Here is a 21,718-nt window from a genome sequence, read left to right as displayed (position 1 = left end):
ACGCCACCCCAGCCAGGACAGGCTCAACACGGTCCCGGATTGCCACGTATGTAGGGAGAGAAAGGCCAGTTGTTGTTAGTGCATCCCCTCCCTGAGAACGGGTCTGGACGAAGGCATCCCTGCTGGTGCCGGATGATGCAGGCACAGGATCGTGGACAGGATTACACACAGGCCCCTCCGCAGCCACCTGTGCTGCCTCCTGTCCCTGTCCCTGTACTGCACCACTAGCACCAGTGGAATCTCCCCCTCCAGGCCCCGTGCATGGGCCTTCCACGGCCTCCTCCTCAACCAAACCCCACAACAACCAAGATGAATCTGTGCCATCTTCCTCCATAGGCCCCTTTTCTGCCGAGGAGTCCACCTCCGACCTCTGCCTCTTGGATTTATCCTCGGCAGCTGCAACCGCGGGTGCAGCACCAGACTCCTCACTCCCCGAAGAGATGACATCCTTGGAGGGGAGCTGGGCCTTGCGTGTCCGCCCTCTTCATCAGTTGACGCTGCAGACAAGGAGAGACAGAACACAGGCATTGGGGCACTGTACAATGGTCTGATACACACATGACAGTTGCACATGAGTGGCAGTCTCAAACTTTACAGATGGCATCACACTCCGTAGCACACATATCATTTGAACCCACAAACATGCGCAAATTTACAGGAATGAGGCAGCAGGCAGCACTATCCATACACATACAACAGCATGAGCATCCACAGGTCAGCCTGACATCACATGCAACACGGGGAGTGCCAAACACATGCACACACAGCACCAGACATACATGCATCTGTACATCTCCACCACCTGTCACAGTGAAATCATCGGCATCTATGTCACATCTGCCAATAAGCTTCCTACATGTTGGTGTCACAGTCATCCATGGTGTATCACAGTGGCACACATGTCAAATACACACACGGGCACATGTACACCGTGCACATACATGAAAGTGGAACCAGAATCCATGTGTCACACCCCAAACATGCCATAGTACATACACAGAAATGTAAACATGTGTGCACCCACACATGCATTTGGCCATCGTGCATTTGAACACATATACCATTGATGTGACTCACACATGACTGGACTCACATGCGGCAGGCTCATGTCCCTGGACATACACATCCATACATGGCCCTTTCAAGGCATATGTCCAACCTGCACACTCCTGGCACACCTCAACATGCACTGAGTCCAATCAGTATGCATGGACACTTACCGGTCGACTCCGGACGGGTCAGCATCTGAAGGACCTGGAGGTGGAGCGCTGAGTGTATGCGTTCCAGGACCCTCATCTGGATGTTGGTAAGGCAGACTCGGCATCCCTCCGCATGCTTTGCCTTCAAGAAGCGCCAGGACCTGCTGAGGGTCCTCGACCTGAAATCCTCTCAGCGCTTCCGGACATGTGCCATGTTGCAGATGGCTGAGGTGCAGGCACCAAATAGCAGGGCATGTGGCCAGCAGGCAGGCAGGCAGCAGCAGATGGCAGGTGGGAGTGGGCCCAGGGCTCTGGGGGGCAGGAAAATGGCCTTCTGGCCAGGAACGTGGTCTTCCGTGTGTTGTTGCGTGGCCAGCTTGATACGGAGTGAATTGGCATGTGAAAAAATAGCACGTCAGTGTGTAATTTGAGGAAAGGCCCTTATCGCGTAAGCGCGTCTGTGACGTGACACACGTGGGCGTTCCCCTGGCACGGGTTGAAGGTCCCACGTGGGTTTCCATCGCTCTGTATGTGCTTTTCGTGGAAAGCGGTGCATGTGTTTTCCAGGCGTTGGGGTTCACACGCGATGACTTCACAGCGGGTGAGTGTTGGCTATGCGTTCTTCTACATGCAAGGCAGACGGTGAGTCACACACGCTATTTTTACCACTGCGGATGTCCCTGTTTGTCGCGTACCCCTTTTTTTCCGGGCATACTAGCCTGCGTGTTGATCGCGTATGTATTTTTTGGGGTCCTGGCTGCCACAGCGTATTGCGTGTGTTTTTTTACACGCACATGGGCAACAGGGGTCACTTATCTCTTTTTCTTGCTTTTATGGGATGCCTGTGCATTGCGTGACACGTAATTTTTCCACAGAATGGGACATTCATCGTAGCTGTATATACGTGTTTTTTGTTTGCGCACACTTTTGTCTGCCTTTGTGTGGCGGGCATGTTTAGGCCTGTGCATGTCTTTGGCCGTGCACAGGTTTCCCCTATTCGATTCCATGAATATGTGTGGTTTGCGTGCGTTTGGGCATTCTGTGTACTTCCCAGCAGTACATCCCCAGTTACGCCCTTATTTTCACACGTTGTTCTCCATTCCCCGCGTTCAGTCCAGTGTTCCGCCTCCTTTTTGGTGTGTGCACTAACGTTGTACACTTTCGCTGTGTGGGCACACATGGCATTCTGGATGTTGCAATGACGTGTGCGCCCATGTGCGCCATGCACGGATTTGCCGCACTTCCCGGGGGAAACACGCGCAGGGCCTTCCATGAATCGCATACGTGCGCTTGCTTTTTCAAGCTTGCACCACCTTGCGCCACGAATTTCAGCGCACATTTCTTCCATGAATCGGCCCCTTAATATGCATACAAACTAACAAAGTGTTTCCGCAAGCAGAAACAGACAATATCTGTGTGTGTAGGCAATGGAAGTTTAGTGACTGTCCACCAAATCACTTCCGCATAATGATGTGGAAAATCCCCTAAAAACCTCTAAAACACCAGCAAAATATTACTCCAGGCAAAGGGTGGTGGTAATGACTGGCAGGCGCACCCTTATGCTACAATTTCATTTATTAGGGCCTACGCTGATGGTGTATACACATACTGCATGGAAAATGGTTGCGGCCATAACCACAGTACAATGACTGATGGCCTTTTAACATGAGAGACAACTTCCTACACCCACATGCTTTACATACACCAAGGCAATGGTACACCTTTAAAGGATAATGAAGACAGGACATGCAACAATCAACAACTGAACCACTGAAAGGCAGGAAACAAGAACAGATACAAGGATTCACAAGATAATGGTACACATGCCACACAAAGCTCAGGAATCACCACACTGTGTTGCTTCCAGTATGCATGGGATTCATACAGCTTGAAACTAGCTGGGGAGCAACAGAGCACTGTCTACAAGAGGTGGACCCAGCTGGTTGCAGGTAGGGTGCAGGGCTAGCAGCAGAGCTGGGATGGATAGAGGAGCAGGGGAGGGGCAAGACATCTGCCAGGGGGAGAAGTAGTGTCAAGAAGAGAGATTTGGTAATGGTCCAACGGTCTTCAGGTCTTTCCGGAAGCATAGGATGATTGGGCCATTCTCATATGTGTTAGTAACATGTTCACAAAACAGGGTGCATAGCAGGGAATGGTCGTTTTTCCTAGTTTCTTTCCTATTGTATGGGCTGGTGTTATCAATAGGCATGTCCAGGAGCTGGTGCTGGTCTTTGAGGGAGCTATTGTAGACTAGAGGGAGAATTGCAGGACAACTGCGCTAAAGCAGTAAGAGGAGAAGGTTTTTGGTCCATGTTGCAAGCATGAGACCATAGTAATGGCTGCTCAACAATGAAGCAATCTGTGCATTGAATAGGCAGAACAAGGATGCCATCTGCTCCATGCTCCTGCCCATTGAGGCAGACATACAGAGCAGCACCTTCATATAGCCTGTCCAACAACTATACACAGTGTTGACACATTGATGCATTTCTGTGCTATAGGGACCTTCCAGCATACCACTACCTGCTTAATCAATGTCACAGCCCACATTTTCTGAGGTTCTCACTGAGGAATGTGGAGTGAGGAAATACTGAAGCAGACTCCAGGAAAGCTTGTGCTAACAGTGCCTTCTTTATTGTACAGGGGCAGAGTAGGCAGGCAATGCAGGTACAGCTTAATTGTTAATAGGGAACAGCCAGCACCATCTCCCAGGCAGGTCCCCTTCACTCAGCAGCAACGGCTCAACTGCCTAGAATGGAACATAGCTAACACTACCACTTCCATTCTGACCTTGCGTATGACTTCAGAGCATAACAAGTGTGAGGTCACAGATCGGTGACATCAAGACACCTCAACACACCTTCCTCCTTACGGAAGCAGGACAATCCCCACACGTAAGGTCACTTAGTGGGGACAACAGGACACAATGGACAGAAAGACACCTCAACACATCTCCCCCTTCAAGAAGCAAAAGGACAATCCCCCACACGCTTAACTGACCTACCAATATAACATGTATTAAAAGGCTTAGAACAACAAGCGCACAGCCAAGGGACACCAGACATTTCTACACTAATACACCCCAAAAAACTATGAGATCCAGGAGTGTGATGCCGGGAATTTCACACACACAATGTCGAGGCATTTGCATAGCTACAATACCACACAACAAGGGTGTATGATGAGGAGTATGGTATGAACACAGGGTATTTGTGTACAGATATTATCTCACAAGGAAATATGTGCTGCACAACCCATAACCCAGAGGTTAACAAAATGTCTACCCAGAAAAGTGTGAAGAAGCGCAACAATAATCACAACAGGAACCGAGCACCATGAACTAAGATGCCAGCAGGACCCAGAACCTGCACGAAAACAAGAGGGAAACAGGCCAACCCCACTCCCTCATAACACAACAGAACACAAGGCCAAAATGGAGGAACAGGCGCCAAGGGAAAAACAGAATAGGGTAACAACCCAATGAATAAGGTAACAACCCAACTTAACCACAACCTAGCTATATCCATGGAAAGGAGACTAGGAATGAAAGCTGCTTAAAACAGGTGGAACCCAAAGTTCACCACTTCCTTGCAAGGAGGAACCCGAAGGTCACCAACCAAAAACACAACCTGTAGGTCACCATTCCCTCTACAGGGCAAATCCCAGAAAACAACTTCCATTCAGGAGATAAGATGAGTTGAGGAAGAGCCACACAGAACTTCCCAAGCTCGAACAATGTGCAATGAAGCACGCCATTCAGCAGCCATCACCTTGGGTGCACAACCATGCTCCCTATGCACAACAAATGGCAGATATTGGACGAAGGAGCCATCCGGAGGACCTCCAAGACATGGGAAGAATCAAACACACACTCCCCAACAGTCGCCAAAAACAACGCCCTGCCAACCTGCTCTGTCGTGAGTAAAACCCATGACGTGGGCAAAGCCAAGACATCCACCACCGCAGAAACATAAGACACTGCCACCCAAACCCATCCAGGGTGTGGCTTAATGGAGGCTGAAACCCAAATATTTGGAAAGAAAATGGTGGGGAAAAAAACAATGTACTACCAGAAAAGCAAAGCTCTGCCCCCTAACCACGGTCAGGGAAGCAAATAAAATAATGCCCTGCGTGACACAAAGTTGGGTGGAGTCCCTAAGAAATCTGGTACGAAAATGTGATGCTTGCACAAAAAACTGGCAACATCCTAGACCCCAACCAGGCTGGGCCCCCCATGATGCAGAGCTGGAAAGCAGCCGGGTTTAGTTTCCTAAGGTCCCACTCGGGAACAAAAACAATAACATCTATAAGCACATGGCAGGGTTTAGTTCCCTGCTGCCCCCAAGGTAGAACCTTTGCCAATCTATTCATAACCAGGGAAGGGTTTAAGCAATGACGTACACTTGGTGGAAATAACTATATCATATTATGCCTGATACAACACATGCCAGAGCAAACTTGGGCACGCAACCAATTCACATCCACCAAAAGTTGTAAACTTCAACATTAACACTGGGCACGTTGACATTACGCTTGCACAGAAAAACAAAATGCTAAAAGCACTTGCCAGGGTTTAGTTCTCTGAAGCCTCTGCAGCACAATCTTTGTCATTTTATACCAAACATGGGACAAAATTGAGAAATGGGGCAAGACAACCTGTCCAATAAAGTACTCAATACAACACATGCAAAAAGAATATGGGCATGCAACCAATTCGCATCCACCATTCTAATGTAACATATGCAATTTATTGCGTGGGCATGCAACCAACATTCAAACCACCATTGGAATTCATCACACGCAAGCATCACTTGGGCATACAACCAATTTGCATCCGCCATAACTTTAGAACTTAACATTTTCCTTGAACAAGTAAACGTTATGCATGCACATACATAAGCAGTTAAAATGATCCTGACCCTATTATTACATTCTTATAAAATTCCAGGAGTTCAGGATAGAGCTCCTGCAGGATCGAGAAATGCTCCCTTCCCTTAATTGGAAAGACATTGCCACAAACCAAACAGCAGTTCATTATGGAAGCAAAACGTAAGTTGAAAAATGGGGGTTAGTTTACGCCAACTCGTGACACTACGCGACCCAAAAAAATGTTTGATAGTAATGAGCGTGTCGCACTTGCTGGAGAGATAGAGGTACAGGATCCCACCTCTAAAATGCAATTAACATGGAACACGCCCTACTGCGTATGAATCCGCCACACTTGATGTTCAGTGATTCCAGAACTGTAGTTTATTGCCACATTGAGTTCTAGAAATGCCTTAACAAACTGCCCTCTCTGGTGACACGTGTTTCTGCAAATATAAAATGCCTTTCTCAAACCAGGGCTGTATTCTTTGACACCCGTATTTATGTAATGCGGTCTGTTGTGGTAGTAATAACCGGGTTAAATCCCGTTTAAACGCAGCTCCTCAGCCACGTCTGCTAGGTATGTAAGCTTGCCCTCATCTTCTGAGCAGTTAGAAACTTGGGAGCAGGAAAGGCAAAGCCCCTCTTTTCTCGCATGGAACAGTTTGTCACTCTCCCCATCAATATCACCACCGTTATCATACGCTTCACAGTACCTGCTTGATGAAGTGTCAGCTGGGAGCATGGCATTACGTTTGCCGGTAACCACCCCATGTTCAACCGTGTACTTCTTGCGCACAGGTTCATCAGCCTGGGGGCTGCCGGACATCAGGGACACCTTTTCTTTGTGAGCTGCATAAAGCACGGACTGGCTCAGATCTTCCAAAACAACATTGTGGCAAGCGTGAATGAGGGGTGACATTCTTTTCCTGATTTTTCAGCAGCTCATGACCTCCGCACTAGTGGGAGAGCATGGCACGCAAAGCTTTCCCTTTGGGTGAATGGGGGTTGGTTCGGACATTTGATGACATCATCACTCTCCTGGAAGCAGTCGAAGGCCAAAGAGCTGCTCCATCTTGAGCTCTGCTCAGTTCGGAGCCCCACCCCGCAAGCAGAGCTTTGGACGGCTGAGCCTGCTCCTTGGCTTGGGAGCGGTGACAGCGCTCTCTTGCTCTGCTGGATATTACTTGCTGTGCCGCTCTCACCTGCTGGGTCAGGGATCACACGCTGTGCCAGCGCACCTTGCCCTGCTGCTATCTCCCTCTCAGAGATGGCATCACATAGTCCTTTTTGGAGGGATGGACACCAATCCTTGCTCTGGGTGGTGGAATGGGGGGCGGCTGTCCAAAACTACAACCCCCATGATGTGATGTGGAGTGTGGAAATATGGAAGCAGACTCCAGGTAAGCGTGTATTAATAGTGCCTTCTTTATTGTACAAGTGCAGGACAGGCAATGCAGGTACAGCCAAGTTGTTAATAGGGAACAGCCAGCACCACCACCCAGGCAGATCCTCTTCACTCAGCAGCAACGGCTCAACTGCCTAGAATGGAACCCAGCTAACAGTGCCCTTACATTCTGACCTCTCATATGACTTCAGAGCATAACAAGTGTGAGGTCACAGAATGGTGATATCAAGACACCTCAACAGTTCTCATTCAGCTCCTAGATGCACTCTCTTCATTTGCACATTACAGCATGTGTCCCTGCACCACATGTGCTGACGTTAACCTTGCAAAGGTTATTTGTTTTCCAACAATGTGATGGGGCACTGGATGGCTTCCACAAGTCCCTGCTTAGCTCAGGCAAGCAAGCATATCTACACGAACTGGGAAGCAGCACCAACCTAATAAAAAGACGTTTATAAATTTAAATAAAGAAATGCTTTATGGAATCAGAGTGAAAATGTCAGCACCTTACAGTATGTGTCCCTCCACCAAACGAACCGCACAACTAAGAGATAAGGTTCCCCTCACCCTTAATTGCAGAAAGAGGGAGAACTATTCCTCGGTAAAAGCAGCAAAGGTGTATGACGACATACCAGATGAGCAATAATTGTTCAGTAGAACCGAAATGTCCTTTACATAGTTCTTTGCTCCCAGGTTGCAGGCATATACGAATGCCAAATGGTTGCAATAACCCAATGGGAACTGCTGCAGACCATAAATGCAACTGTGAAATGTTTTAATGCCATAAGAGAAGAGCTGAGAGCAGTCAGGCTCATGGCTCTCCAAAATAGGTCTGTCCTTGACCTTATTTTGGCCATGGAAGGTGGCATGCGTGTAAACATTGGTCAATCTTGCTCAATGTACCACCTGACCACAATGAGGAAAATGGGACCCTCACAGAAAGAATTGCACATAGAAATGGTGGAACAGGTGGAAGAAATATTTGATGATGACTGGTTTACGTACCTCTTCTCATGGATACCCATCTGGTTGGCTAACACATTCAAAATACTACTGCCATACTGGTACTTGTACTACTAGCTTTCTGTGTTTTGATATAAATAATAAGGCAATGCAAAAGGACTGCGGAAAAAAGGCACTAGAAATGAAAATAGTGATAAACGTGTACACTCACTTGCATGACTATATACAAATGGATGACTTTCCCCGTATCCAAACAATGAAAAGCCCTATTGCACCTCCTGCGTCAAAATTCACATGTCCTCTGGACCACCACAATTACACAGAGCACTGTAAACTGTGACCCTGATGGGGAATGTTACTACATGACCTGGAGTCCAGATGAACAAGTGAGATGTGGAGGTAGCCTGAGGGGGGCAGAGTAAAATATGGATACCCAAACAGCCCTATCTGGGGTAGAGCAGAAGAATGAGTGTGGTTGAGGACTCGAATGTTGGTAATCAGATGAAGAGCACGTACATTAGGTAATATATGCATTTAGACATGAAGAAAACTAACATAGCATACACAGACATGAAAAATACTAACAGCATAAATGTAAAAGGTGAATGCAACACTAACAACACACAAATATAGCTCACTAAACACAGAAGCAAGATTGTAATTTGACAGTCATCTTCTTAGAAATGGAAGTCACAGCATGTCTTCGATGTGCACAGGCCTCAGTACCTCAAAAAAACCCAAAAGGCTGGATCCACAGAAATACATATCCGTGCAGATCTCAGGCAGTGGCTGGCAACTAGTGCCAAGGTTAGAGTGAAATAAGGGAGAATCGGAATGAGGGAACAAAGGCATGAGATAGCAATTCCCAAGACACAACCAGTATACTCCAAGATTAATTAAGGTTTTATAAGAGCACAACCAACCTTTGTTAGTCAGGTGCAGTACAACAGTAAGCCAAAAGACTCCATGAAGAATAACTCAAGAGTGTCCCTGGTGGCAAAAGTAAACACAACACACACATTAATATTAGCTAAAACCTCAATAAATAGGAGGTAAATCTATTCCAAACATGGTCCTCTCACATTTGAACCATAATTAGAGAACACTGCCATTCATTAGAAACTAACATTGATAGGACTCCTGCAAAACTCCCTATACACACACCCGTAGGCACGAAGCAACATACAAAGGGCCTCATTACGACCCTGGCGGAGTGGGTTTACGCCAGCGTTATTCGCGGCGGACCCGTCCGCCCTACTACGAGTTCCCGTAGCGTCATGGAGCGTTTTCCGCCTGGTTTTTCCGGGCGGAGAAATCCATGGCGCTACGGGACCTTGTTGTTAATTACGCCACCGTATTTTACGGTGGCGCAATTAACGCCTTCCCCACTCCCATTATACCCTATGGGGCAAAAATGGGAATGGGGAAGGGTAAAATGGGGAATGGGGATTTACCGCCCCGCCAAGGTCGGAATGGGGCGGTAAATCCGCCAACCCCCATGGCGCTATCGGCAGCTTTCCGCCGTACTCCATGGTGCATATTGCGCCACGATTTCCGCCAGGGTCGTAATGAGGGCCAAAGAGATTTCCTGGTGTCATGGCCTGATAATGAGGGATGGTAACTTTTAATTGAAGGAAAAATGTTCCATGGGCCTCTCTTCCCTACTCTACATCTGCCTCATATCTTGATGATCCATCAAGTGTCAAAGCTTGGTTAGCAATCAATATGCCAACCTATCAAGATCCTTAGTGTCATGCCGCCCATCAAATAGTATGCCAACCAACCACTTGTCATCGAGATGTGTTTGAACCTTTATAACAATAGGGGTGGTTCCAGGTGGAGGCATAAGATACATGTAACCCAATTAAATGTTTAACCCGTATGGAACCCACTAACCTATCCACTGTTCCCATACATTGTGTATGCTGATATCATGTTATGACGTAATTGATGACAGATTTTTAGTACTAGATAGCAAGTCATTTCTCATATACTTTTCCATAAGGTCACCTAAGGTCCAGTCCAAATAAGCAATCTTCACAGAGTTAATGGTTGTGTTGTCAATTAGCTCTGGGTTGTCCCAAAGATGGTCTATCCCAATCTTATATTGTTGCTCAAACTTCTAACAGTAAACAAAGCACTTTTCAACCACCAAAATAGAGCCTAGTAACACATACCTGTAAGGAATCGCAATCTGGCAGGAGAAGCCCTGATTGTTTTTAATTTCTATTAATCAATGCAGGTAATTACACTTCAAGAAAGGAAATCTGCTGATCAGATTTCCTTTTCATAAGATACATGCCAAAAGCATAGTGTACATTTGTGCTCTGCTGCATCAGTAGCCTTTTATGCACCACCTGCTATCTAGTGACAAACAGCAGGTTCAGAGGTCACATGTTTGACAGCTGCAGTAACAGTCAAGTCTCTGCAGCAGAGGGAAAGCTTTTAATATATGAACCCCTGTTCCAAACACTATGCAACTTTGGGATTACTGACCTGGTGGCACACAACACTGTAAATGAAAACTAAACCTGAGTTTACATTATCGTGTCCAGCCACTCTCATAGTTTTCAAAGCCACATCAATTTTATATCACACATGTCAGCCCTGTAAGTTCAGTTCAACTGTGGAAGGCTTGTGTGTATTCTCTCTCAGGCAGGCTGTATTTGCTTCTGCCAGCAAGACTGTAGTGTTAAGCGTTACCTTTCTTTGTTCCTTTGTGAGAGCAGGTAACATCCTTCCCAGAAAGACAGACACTTCGCAGGAAGCTGTTCCGGGAACAGGAACAAAAGGGCACACCCTTCCTCATGAGGATTAGCCTCACCAAAAAGCCTTTGTGTCTATACAGAAGGGAAGGAGGTGGGGTGAGTGTAGACAGAAGGAGCTGTTCACAGCTGGATGAAGGTTCCAGTATCTCGTTCTCTCTGCCTCTATATTTCCTTTCTGCCCCCTCCACTTCCTGTAGCACAAAGCACTTTGAGTGTGATATCCGAAGTCCACTTGCTCCAAGAACAGGGATTGGACTCCTAAATAATTCTAGCGTTGGTCCAATCACATGAAGACTTTTATCTTAAATCAAGGGGTCTCTGTCTCCCATGTTAGTTGGTGACATGAACAGGTGGAGAGGAAATAAAGAGGATAAAGAGGATATAACGCTGGAAAAAGCAATGAACAACTTGGATTTCACTGTAGTCAACAATTAACCTACCACCCCCCAAGGAAACCAACTAGATTGGGTGTTTACTAATAACTTGAAAACACTCAATGTTCTCACAGAACCATGTATATGGTCAGACCACTATGTAGTCACATTTGAAGTGCAAATGAATAAACAGGCATCCCATTTTGAAAATCCACACATTAAGACATGGAGCAGAAATTTTAAAAATCTTGGACCTGAGATCCTGAAACCATGTTTACAGAAAATTGCAGGCTCCTTCTTAGAAAAGGATAATTGCTAGTGCATGCTGGGAAAATATAATAAATATATGCAGGAAATGGTTGAAGAGAATGCTCCACTTAAACAAAAACTGGTTAGGAAAAATAGTAATCAACAAAAGTGGTATAGCGACAAACTAAGCAGATTTAAGCAGGAGAAAAGAGCTAAAGAAAGGTTATGGCACCAACATCCTACACCAGCAAATAAAGAATAATGGGAAAGTGCCAGCCACAGTTATAGGAAAGGCAAAAGGGAAGCCAAAAGAAACCATTATAACAAGGAAAAAGATGGAGCGAACAATAAAACTAGCAAAATCTTTGAAATTCTCAAAGGGTTTGAAAAGACAAAATCACTCTCCTCTCCACACACTCCAACAAGGGAACAGTGTGATAAAGTCGAAGAAGCTTTCACTGCCAAGATCTCAAAGGCTCGTAATAATATTATTTCAGTCAGAAAAGAGAGGGAGACCACTATCCCTCTAGATAAGACAAGCATCCCAGAAGGAAGAGAGAGTTTCAGTTTCCTCCCCATATCCGAGGAAGAACTTTGCAAAGTCTTAGCCAAAATGAATCCCAATTCTTTTACAGAGAACATTTTGCCATCTAAAATTATATTAGACAACAAAGAAATCTTTGCTCCACTGTTGACAAAGATAATTAATGCCTCTTTCAGGGAAGGGGTAGTGCCAAAGGAAATCAAGAAAGTAACAATCATCCCATTAGTGAAAAAACCAGGGTTGGACCCGAAGGACCCCAGTAATTTGAGACCCATAACAAACTCAAACTTCATACTGAAGGTCCTAGATAACATTTCTACAAACCAATTGCAAAAGCATGTAGAACAGCAATCAGGTTTTCGAGGTTCACACAGCACTGAATCGGCGATGCTTGATCTCCAGACACATATGCTAAATCTGATAGATAAAGACAACACAGGGACTCTTATGCTGTTAGATCTCAGCAAGGCGTTCGACCTGGTAGACCACCAACTCTTGCAGGAGGCGTTGGCAAGAATAGCTGATTGTACATCCAAGGCACTAGAGCAGCTAGCATCCTTTTTGAAGGATAGAAGCGCCACGATCCACTGGGGTGACATCTTTTCGGAGGCCGCCCCCATCCTATATGGTGTCCCCCAGGGTGCTAGCCTATCACCTTTACTATTCAACCTGTACATGAGAGGTTTATGTGAGCTCCTGGAACAAATCGGCATTTTTTTTACCAACTACGCCGATGACACACAGCTTGTGTTCGAACTCAAGGGAGAATACAGCATAGATGCAATGTCACTGGATGTGTCTTAATAATACTAAAACTGAATTAATTATTTTTGGGACACAACAAGCTAGATCTAGACTAGGGACAGAATATCAATCCTTCACCATCAGACAGGCCAGGATCCCAGTGATGCCTCAGGTTAAAACCTTAGGGATGATCGTGGAAGCCTCTCTGGGATCAGAAGCACAGGTATATTACCTACAGAAAAACAATGCCTACTATATGCAACTCATGAGAGCCATAAGGACATTTATAAATGAGGTGAATGCGGCCACTATAGCAAGAGCAGTTTTAATGTCACGCCTGGACTATGTCAATGCCCTACTGATCGGAGCCTCAAAGAGAGAACTTCAAAAGTGTCAGGTTATGGAAAACGATGCAGCCTGTATCTTTAAGAACATCAAAAAAAGGGAGCATGTCACAACAGGGATAAGATCCCTACATTGGCTAAGGGTGGAAGAAAGAATACTTTTTAAATCGATGACCGTAGTACACAGATGTGTGCATGGAGAAGCCCCGAAATATTTTAAGAAGCAATTCTCACTGTACATGCCCCAAAGAAGCCTCAGATCAGAGAATACGGCCTAGCTGAAGGTTCCCAGAGCAAAATGTGTGCAAGGACGGGGAAAATCTTTCCCAATAAAGGCTGCAAACTGCTGGAACAAACTACCTCCAACACTACGGCAGGAAGAGAATTACTTATGCTTCAGAAAACTTCTGAAAACTCATCTTTTCCAGTGAAAAGCTTGTATCTTCCGTGTATGCCGACAAAAGAACGAAACACTTCTGCACAATGGATTAACCTGGACCTTCCCTGCACCCTGATGCTTGCGGGCTACCGGCGTGTTATAAACCTAAATACAATACCATAAACCTAAATACAATACAATACAATACACCACGTCTTTGACTCATCTCTGGACTTCACACAACAAAGACATTTTTTTGAAGCTTGTTAGGAGTGCAGTCCTTTCCAAAGTCCTCCATTTTTTAGGTGAATGCCAGTGTTCCAATGCAAAGACAAGCTCTGGACCATTGTGGGTGAACTTCTGCTGGAGCAAGACCTTCAGCTCTGCCAGCCACACCATTGTTTAGGACCTCTTTGTGTGAAGGCCTTATCTTGTCTTTGAATCCCTGAAGTGGGACTCACAGATCTGAGAGCCAAGAAAGACAGAATTCCTGTTAATTAGCCATCCAACTGCCATAATTTGACCGAGCTCAATACAGATTGAACCACCAGAGCACCCCTGGAGCATCCTTTTGCACTTGCTGATCTTCAAAACTCTGTCCCGTATGTTCAAACCCATTTGCTGCTGCACCACAGCATCTCAAAACGCGTTGTTGCCTAAGCTGTAACCAAGAAGTACCACTGAATCTACACTGCTCAAACCAATATCTGAACCTCCAACTTCTTCATCACTGAACGAGTCACTGATTGAACTGACCTTGGTGTTCTTCTCGAACTGCGTCCTTGGAGTCCTTGCATCAAACCAACACTCCTGCAAATCCTGTCATCAGTCTGGCTGCCGTTGAACCTCGACTGCTGAACAGATCTGGTGACCTCCACCATCTGCATCCATCAAGTAACATTTTGACCCGCACCCTTCTTCAGTTCAAGGTCCTGTGTTTGGGTAGTTTGGTTGAGGTGAACCGCTTAGGCCTGCGCCCTTCTTTACTTTTACAGCGAGCATGTTGCGTCTGCGTGAACAGTTTTTCGGAGGAACCACTACCCCTCTTCCGAGGTTTTAGACAAGTGTCAAAGGTTTCACACTGTGACTGCACCACATGTATTCAAAAATAGGGTTTGTAGAGTATTAAGCCATCAAAAATTATCAGCAGAGACCAGTTACATGTTAGAATACTCTCGTAGGAGGACCTTTTTATTTGTTAACACGTGTTTCGGCTCATGCCAAGCCTTGATATATGCCCTGTTTTGAGAAAGGCTTAATACCTACAAACCCTTCATTTGAATACATGTGGCTTAGTCACAGTGTGAAACCTTTGACACTTCTTCAACTGAGCTTCAACGCCTGCTTGCTGCTGGACCACTGCGACGATTGCAACTGCTGCCTTTCAAACAGCATCGTACAGCCAGAAATGACCCAAAAGCCTTGTTTGCTGTTGTTAAACCTCCATATCATTCCAACGGTATTATTTAATTATAATTGTCCCAGATTCCATTCTGGGCCCTGGAGACTGGCTAGGTCACATTAATTTCTTTTTGCAACACAAGAACACATCCTTTTGAGTATTATGGCTTGTAATGCCCTTTCTTCTCCTTTCTTCCCCTTTCTTATCAACCAGTGTGCTGCATCTTAATATCTGGCATATTATGTGTTCTTTTCACACGGTTGGGTTTTTGCAGTGTTTTTATTTGGTCATTATTATTGTAGATAGTGTGCTTAATTAAAGTATATATATTTTATAGAGCCATGATTGGACATTCCTTTATTTTGGACTGTAATAATTCCCTGTTTGGATTTCTACTGGACACATTCACACCTGACTCGAAAATATAGTCTACCCTCAGCCCACGTTACTCAAAACGCCAAGGAGTGATATCTCTTAACTGTGTCTGTTTTACCTTAATACTTGTGATTACTCTTGGTTTGTTGAAGTGTGACTGGTGAGTAGGTGCTTTAGCCTCTGGGCAGGACAGATGTCAATTCAGAACAATGCCATACATTTTTTATCAAGTGACTACTCATGTTGCAGTCTGTTACAAAACCACAAAAAGATATATGATTTAAGGGCACTCAAAGGGTTAAAACAAAACTAGCCAATTATCAAACATATTTGCAAACACACTTGACACATCACAACCATAGGTTTGTACCCCACAACACCTAGTATTATTTCCTGGTACCACAGAGGGAACACACACACTACTCTCCTAGTAACTTTTATTCTACGGCATTTTAGTTGTTTGGAATATGTGCAGTTTTAATTTTTGACATAGTTTTTTCAGTGTATTGATAAGCAATATTTTATATAGGTATTTTCCAGGGCTGAAGTCGAGGGTACATGCGGGTCCACCCACTTTTTTCAGATGGTTGAATCAGTCCCCTGCAGCTAAAATGAGAAACATTGAATGCCCTCTTTGAATTTATTAATTAAAACCAACCGTGGGGATCGAAGCGCAGTCATCAGGTTTGCATGCCAGACACCACTGCTATATAACCTGATGAAAAATAACAAACAACTAAAGGTGAAATGTCTCATTTCGGTACTGCAAGTTTCATGGAAAACATTTATATTGGTTCTTAGAGTTTAAAACATGCGCAACTTTTAACGTTTTCAAAAACACTATTAGAAAAAAATATCCTCTATTGGTTCTGTGTGTGTGTTGATTTATTGAAAGGCAAATGCCTGCCATTCGTCCTGTACAATTTGCGTGGTTATGCAAAGCCAATTTAAAGACATGTGCATATTTCAACTTGATATGCTAATTTCTGGCGACATCACATCCCATTGCGTTTGTTGAGTCCCCGACTTTAATGTTTAGGACTTGACCCCTGGTATTTTCACTGGAGAGGTTCACTGCTGCCAGTCACTGCTTCACAGACTTCCATGCATTTCCTATGCGGAAAAAAGGCGAGTCCCACTGCTCCATACATATCTTCTGAACCATCACGCCACTCCATATAATCAGACAGTCACATGCGGTCCTATTCTGGTACACCACAAAATGACGTTTGCAATTTAGCTGAGGAGAGTTGTGGAGAGGTGTCTCATATTACCCTCACCAACAATAAAAACGCATACATCCCTGCATAGAACTACACGGATGAGTTCCATTCACAGCTCCTGAGTGACATCAAATAGACAAGGAGAGCAAAGCGTAATGTGTCTATATTGTAATGCAGGTCACCTGGAGGCAGAATAAACCTCACAGGACAGTTGATAACTATCCATCTGTAATTGAAGGTTGTGCATGCCTCCCTGCATACTTTTTCTCTCTCCTGTGCTCTCCCCATTTGCTATAATTGCATGAAATGTCCCTCCACAAACCAAACAGCAAAAGAATATCCGTCACCCCCCTACAACTCCCACGAGTGGTACTCTCCGTCCCCTCAGAACCTCAGACGTCAACCAGAAAAAAATAGCTGCATTCTGACACCCTCCCCATCCCCATCATGAGGCCACTTGTTCCCTCCCACCCAAAAAGGAATAGTTATTTCTGCCATTCTGCCACCCTTCCCAGCCTCAGTTTAACCAGTTCACCCTCTCATTCCCAAAATACAGCATTAACTAGCTGGCATCCTTCCATCCTCCTACCTCACCCATTTTGTGCACCTATTAACACAAAAAGAACAGCACCTGGCAAACTGCCACCCAACCCCCACCTGTTGAGGGTTTGTCCTTGGCCCCATGCGTGCCCGCAAGCCACAACCCTGAAAGGACCACACTGCTCACACGTCCTTCCAGTTCGGGCTTCCCGGTCGCTCTGCCGCGGCTGGTAACGCCCCGTTTATTTATAATGCACGCGGCGGCGTGCAACGTCACGCGCGTGCGCGTCCCACACGGGGCAGCGCCACACTCCTCCTTTTTCGGGAGGACACACAACTGCTTTTATTACTAAACACTACAAACCACACAACACAATAACAGCAACATTTTACGCCCATACCCCTTTAATGTCAGCCATCCGGGTCCCCCTTAGTCGGGCATATGGCCACATGTCCCAGCACGTATTCGCTGAGGTAAGCAGGTTTCCCTCGCCCAGCCCTCTGGGGGTACCTCCCGCTTACCTCCAGCACGGGAAGTCCTTCCGCAGCAGTCCCCCGGACAGGGGAATGCGGTTTGCCCAAAGGACCTCCAGCGTCCTCCGGCACCTCCGCTACATCCGGGTCCAGTGGTGGTTCAGTTTGTGGATCACCCAGCTTCTTAAAGAAACTGACGTTTCGGGTGACGGCAGATTTTCCATCCGAGGCCGTCATCATGGACCCCTTTACGGCTACCACGTCCAATGGCTCCGGCTCATAGGGGAGCGAGAGCTTCCCATGGGGGTGTCGGTTTCGAATGAGCACCTCATCTCCCGGTTCCAGCCGCTGGGGGCGAAGACCCCTTCGCAAGTTCTCCTAGTCAATCCTGACCCACCTGTCCGCCTCGACCTGCTGATTGTCAATTACTCCCGGCTCCTTCTCCCGGACCTCGGGCAGTAGGCCCCGGGGACATCGCCTGAACAGAGCCTCCGCCGGGGCTACCCCCATGGAGGAATGTGGGGTGGTGCGGTACACTCGCAGGAACTGGTAGAGGGCTTGTTGAAGTGGCTGCCCTTGTCCATGGGCAATCCTGAAGGTCTTATTGAGTGTCCGCATCAGTCTCTCAGCGTCACCATTAGCTCGGGGTCACAGCGGGGATATCTTCCTGTGCTGAATCCCGCAGCTCTCCAGAAACTCCGAGAACCACTCACTTTGGAACGGCGACCCATTGTCCGAGCACAGAGTGATGGGGAAGCCATGGGCCGCAAACACCTTCTCCGCGACCACGACCACGTGCTCGAAGGCCACCGACTCCACGAACTCTACCTCCGGGTATCGTGAGTACTCATCAACGATTACGAGAAAATGGGTGCCTACGGACGTCGACCCAAAGTCTGCATGGACGACCTCCCAGTGCCCGGTCCCCCGGGGCATCACCTCGATGGCCGGCTCTCGTTGCACGGGAGAAGCCGCCTGGCATCACACACAGGACGCCACAAAGTCATCCACCCTTCCCTCCAGTTCTGGGAACCAGACCTTCAGCCGCAGCCTCGCCTTGGTCTTGGCGGCGCCCTGATGTCCATGGTGGGCCAAAGTGATGACCTCCGTTATCTTGGATTGGGGGACCACTATGCGATCACCTCGGAGTAGGAGGCCCGATTCCGAGAAGGACAGCTCATCCTTGACATTCCACAATTGCTCGAGCCCTGTCCTCGCCTCCTGGGTCCGCCCCGCCAGTGCCTCCAAGATGGATTTCCAGGAGCCGTGCTGCATTGAGTGCTTTAGGATCTGGAAGCACTCATCCTCGGCCGCGGCTGCCTCCAGGTCCGACAGGGGCATTGCATTCGGCGTGGCTCCCTCCACCACCATTCGAACATGGTCGTCGGCCTCCTCCGCACAGGTGTCGTACTCCTCTCCCCTGCGCACTCCAGGATGCCGGGAGAGGTAGTCTGCTGCGTCATTGGCCCCGGGCCGATACACCAGGATAACTCCATACTCAAGCAAGGCAAGCATCCACCTCTCAATCCTAGCCGGGGGCTTTGAGTATGACCCAGCCAGAATGGGAAGCAAAGGCTTGTGGTCTGTTACCACGGTCACAGGACGCCCCAAGACGTAGAGTCGAAAATGTCTGCAACCCCAGAGGACCGCCAGCGCCTCCCGCTCGATCTGGGAGTATCGTTGCTCCATCTCCGAGAGCGCCTTGCTGGCGTATGCCACTGGGCGGACACTCCCGTCCCGGTCCACCTGAGTCAGTACAGCCCCCAGGCCGAACGGACTGGCATCCACGATGATCTCAGACGCCAGCGCTGGGTCAAAGAATGCCATGGTGTCCTCTGCTGTTAAGGCGCTCTTAATGTCCTCAAAAGCCGACTGCTCAAGTGGGCCCCATTGCCAGGTCGACTCCTTTTTCGTCAACGTCCTGAGCGGCTCGGACCTTGACGCGAGATTTTGAATGAAGCACCCACAGTATGTCACCATACCAAGGAAGCTCCTCACGTCGGACACCGACTCGGGGGGGCTGCGCCTTCTTAATGTCCTGAACCTTCCTCGGATCGGGCGACACCCCCCCTCCTTGAACACGAACCCGAAGAATTCGATGGAGGGGCGCAGGAACTCACATTTATCCCTATGAAGGGTGAGGCCCAGTGACTGCAGCCTCTCCAAGGTCTTTCCAAGCCTCCTCAGATGGTCCACCTCTGTCCTTGCGAACACCAGAATATCATCGCTGATATTAAGGACACCATCCAGATCTGCTAGGGCGCCCCGTACAATGTTCTGAAATACTTCTGCAGCCGATGACACCCCAAAACTCAACCTCTTGTACCTGTACAGCCCACGGTGGGTGGTAAACGTTATGTACCGGGACTCGGGGTGGAGGACAACCTGATGATATCCTGCTCGAAGGTCTAGCTTGGAGAAGAAACGGGCACCTTGTACTTCGGCGATAATGTCATCGATGGTAGGGGTGAGATGCCGCTCCCTCTTAATGGCCTTGTTGAGTAGCCTCATGTCCACACAAATCTGGACAGAGTCAGGTCGTTTAGGTTTTCTAGCCACCACAATGGGGGAAACCCAGGGCGTCGGGCCCCGACCTTTTCGATTATGTCCAGACTCACCAGGTTGTCTAACTCCTTGTCCACCTGCTCCCTGAGATGGAACGGCACCCTCCGGTGCTTCAGGGCGATGGGCTGTACAGAGTCATCAATGTGCAGCCAGACCGGGTCACCGGTCATCTTTCCAATGCCGTTGAAGAGGACTGCATACTTGTCCAGGAGGTCATTGATGTCTTCCAAGTACACCGAGTACGCGAAACTGACAATTCCGAGAGCCTCGGCAGCAGCACAGCTTAGGAGAGTGTTGTTACTCACAGGGGTCAGATAGAACCGAGCCCTGATCCGGGGGGCCCTCATGCTCCACACTTGCCACGAAGGCACCGTCCAGCGGTATTGGTTGTAGTCCTCCAAAAGCGAATATGCGGGCTCTCGGCGTAGCCAAGTCCGGGGGCGGGTCAAGGGTGTCATAGTGTCACCTGGCCATTACATTGACCGACGCCCCCGTGTACACCAGCACCGGGACCGGAGAGTGGTTAACCTCCACCACACACCTCAGCTGCCTCCTGCTCTTCCCCTTCAGGACTTCCACACTCGAAACAAAGAAGATGTGCTCTTCCTCTTCCTCATCTGCCTCGTCCACCTGGGCCTCCTCTTCACCTTTCTCCACCTGGGCCAAATTTGGTGGTCGGCTCTGGCACGGAGTCCATGTCCGGGCCGGACCTCTAGGTACCATCATGGGCACATTCTAGAGAAATGGTCAGACAGGCCGCACCTGCCACATGTTCTTCCCGCTGCCGGGCACTCCGTCGGGTGGGGAAGGTCAAAGCCACACTTCTGGCATGACTCCCCTGATCTTCCTGCTCTGTCCCAGGGTCCTCCGCCTGGCCTTCGCATTCCTCGGCCACCTCGCCACACAGCACACACTTCCTCTGACTTTATTGAGCGGGACCCCGCCTCCATCTTGCTGGCACGAGCCTCTGCCACCTAATGACATCGGCCCAGTTCCAATATGCAGGGCAGAGACCTGCCTCCTGAGCTTGCCGGAGGAACACGCCTCAATCAGCATGGTGCGCATCATGTCCTCCGCGTCCCCCCATGCACAGCCCAGGGAGAGGCGGCGGAGGCGACCATAAAAGGTGTCCAGTGTCTCATCGTCCTTTTGTTTGGCCGACATCATGACAAATCTTTCATAGTCCACGTTGGCAATTGGCAGAAAATGCGCAAGGAGCACCGCCTTGGCGGCATCATAGGATTGGTCCACCGGAGTAAGCGACTCAAAAATTTCTTGGACCGCAGGCCCCGCCGACTACA

Source organism: Ambystoma mexicanum, chromosome 7q (genome assembly GCF_040938575.1).
Source record: "Ambystoma mexicanum isolate Mex_15411 chromosome 7q, UKY_AmexF1_1, whole genome shotgun sequence".
Lineage (NCBI taxonomy): Eukaryota > Metazoa > Chordata > Amphibia > Caudata > Ambystomatidae > Ambystoma > Ambystoma mexicanum.
The sequence above is the reverse complement of the archived record's forward strand: the minus strand, read 5'-3'. Positions refer to the sequence as shown.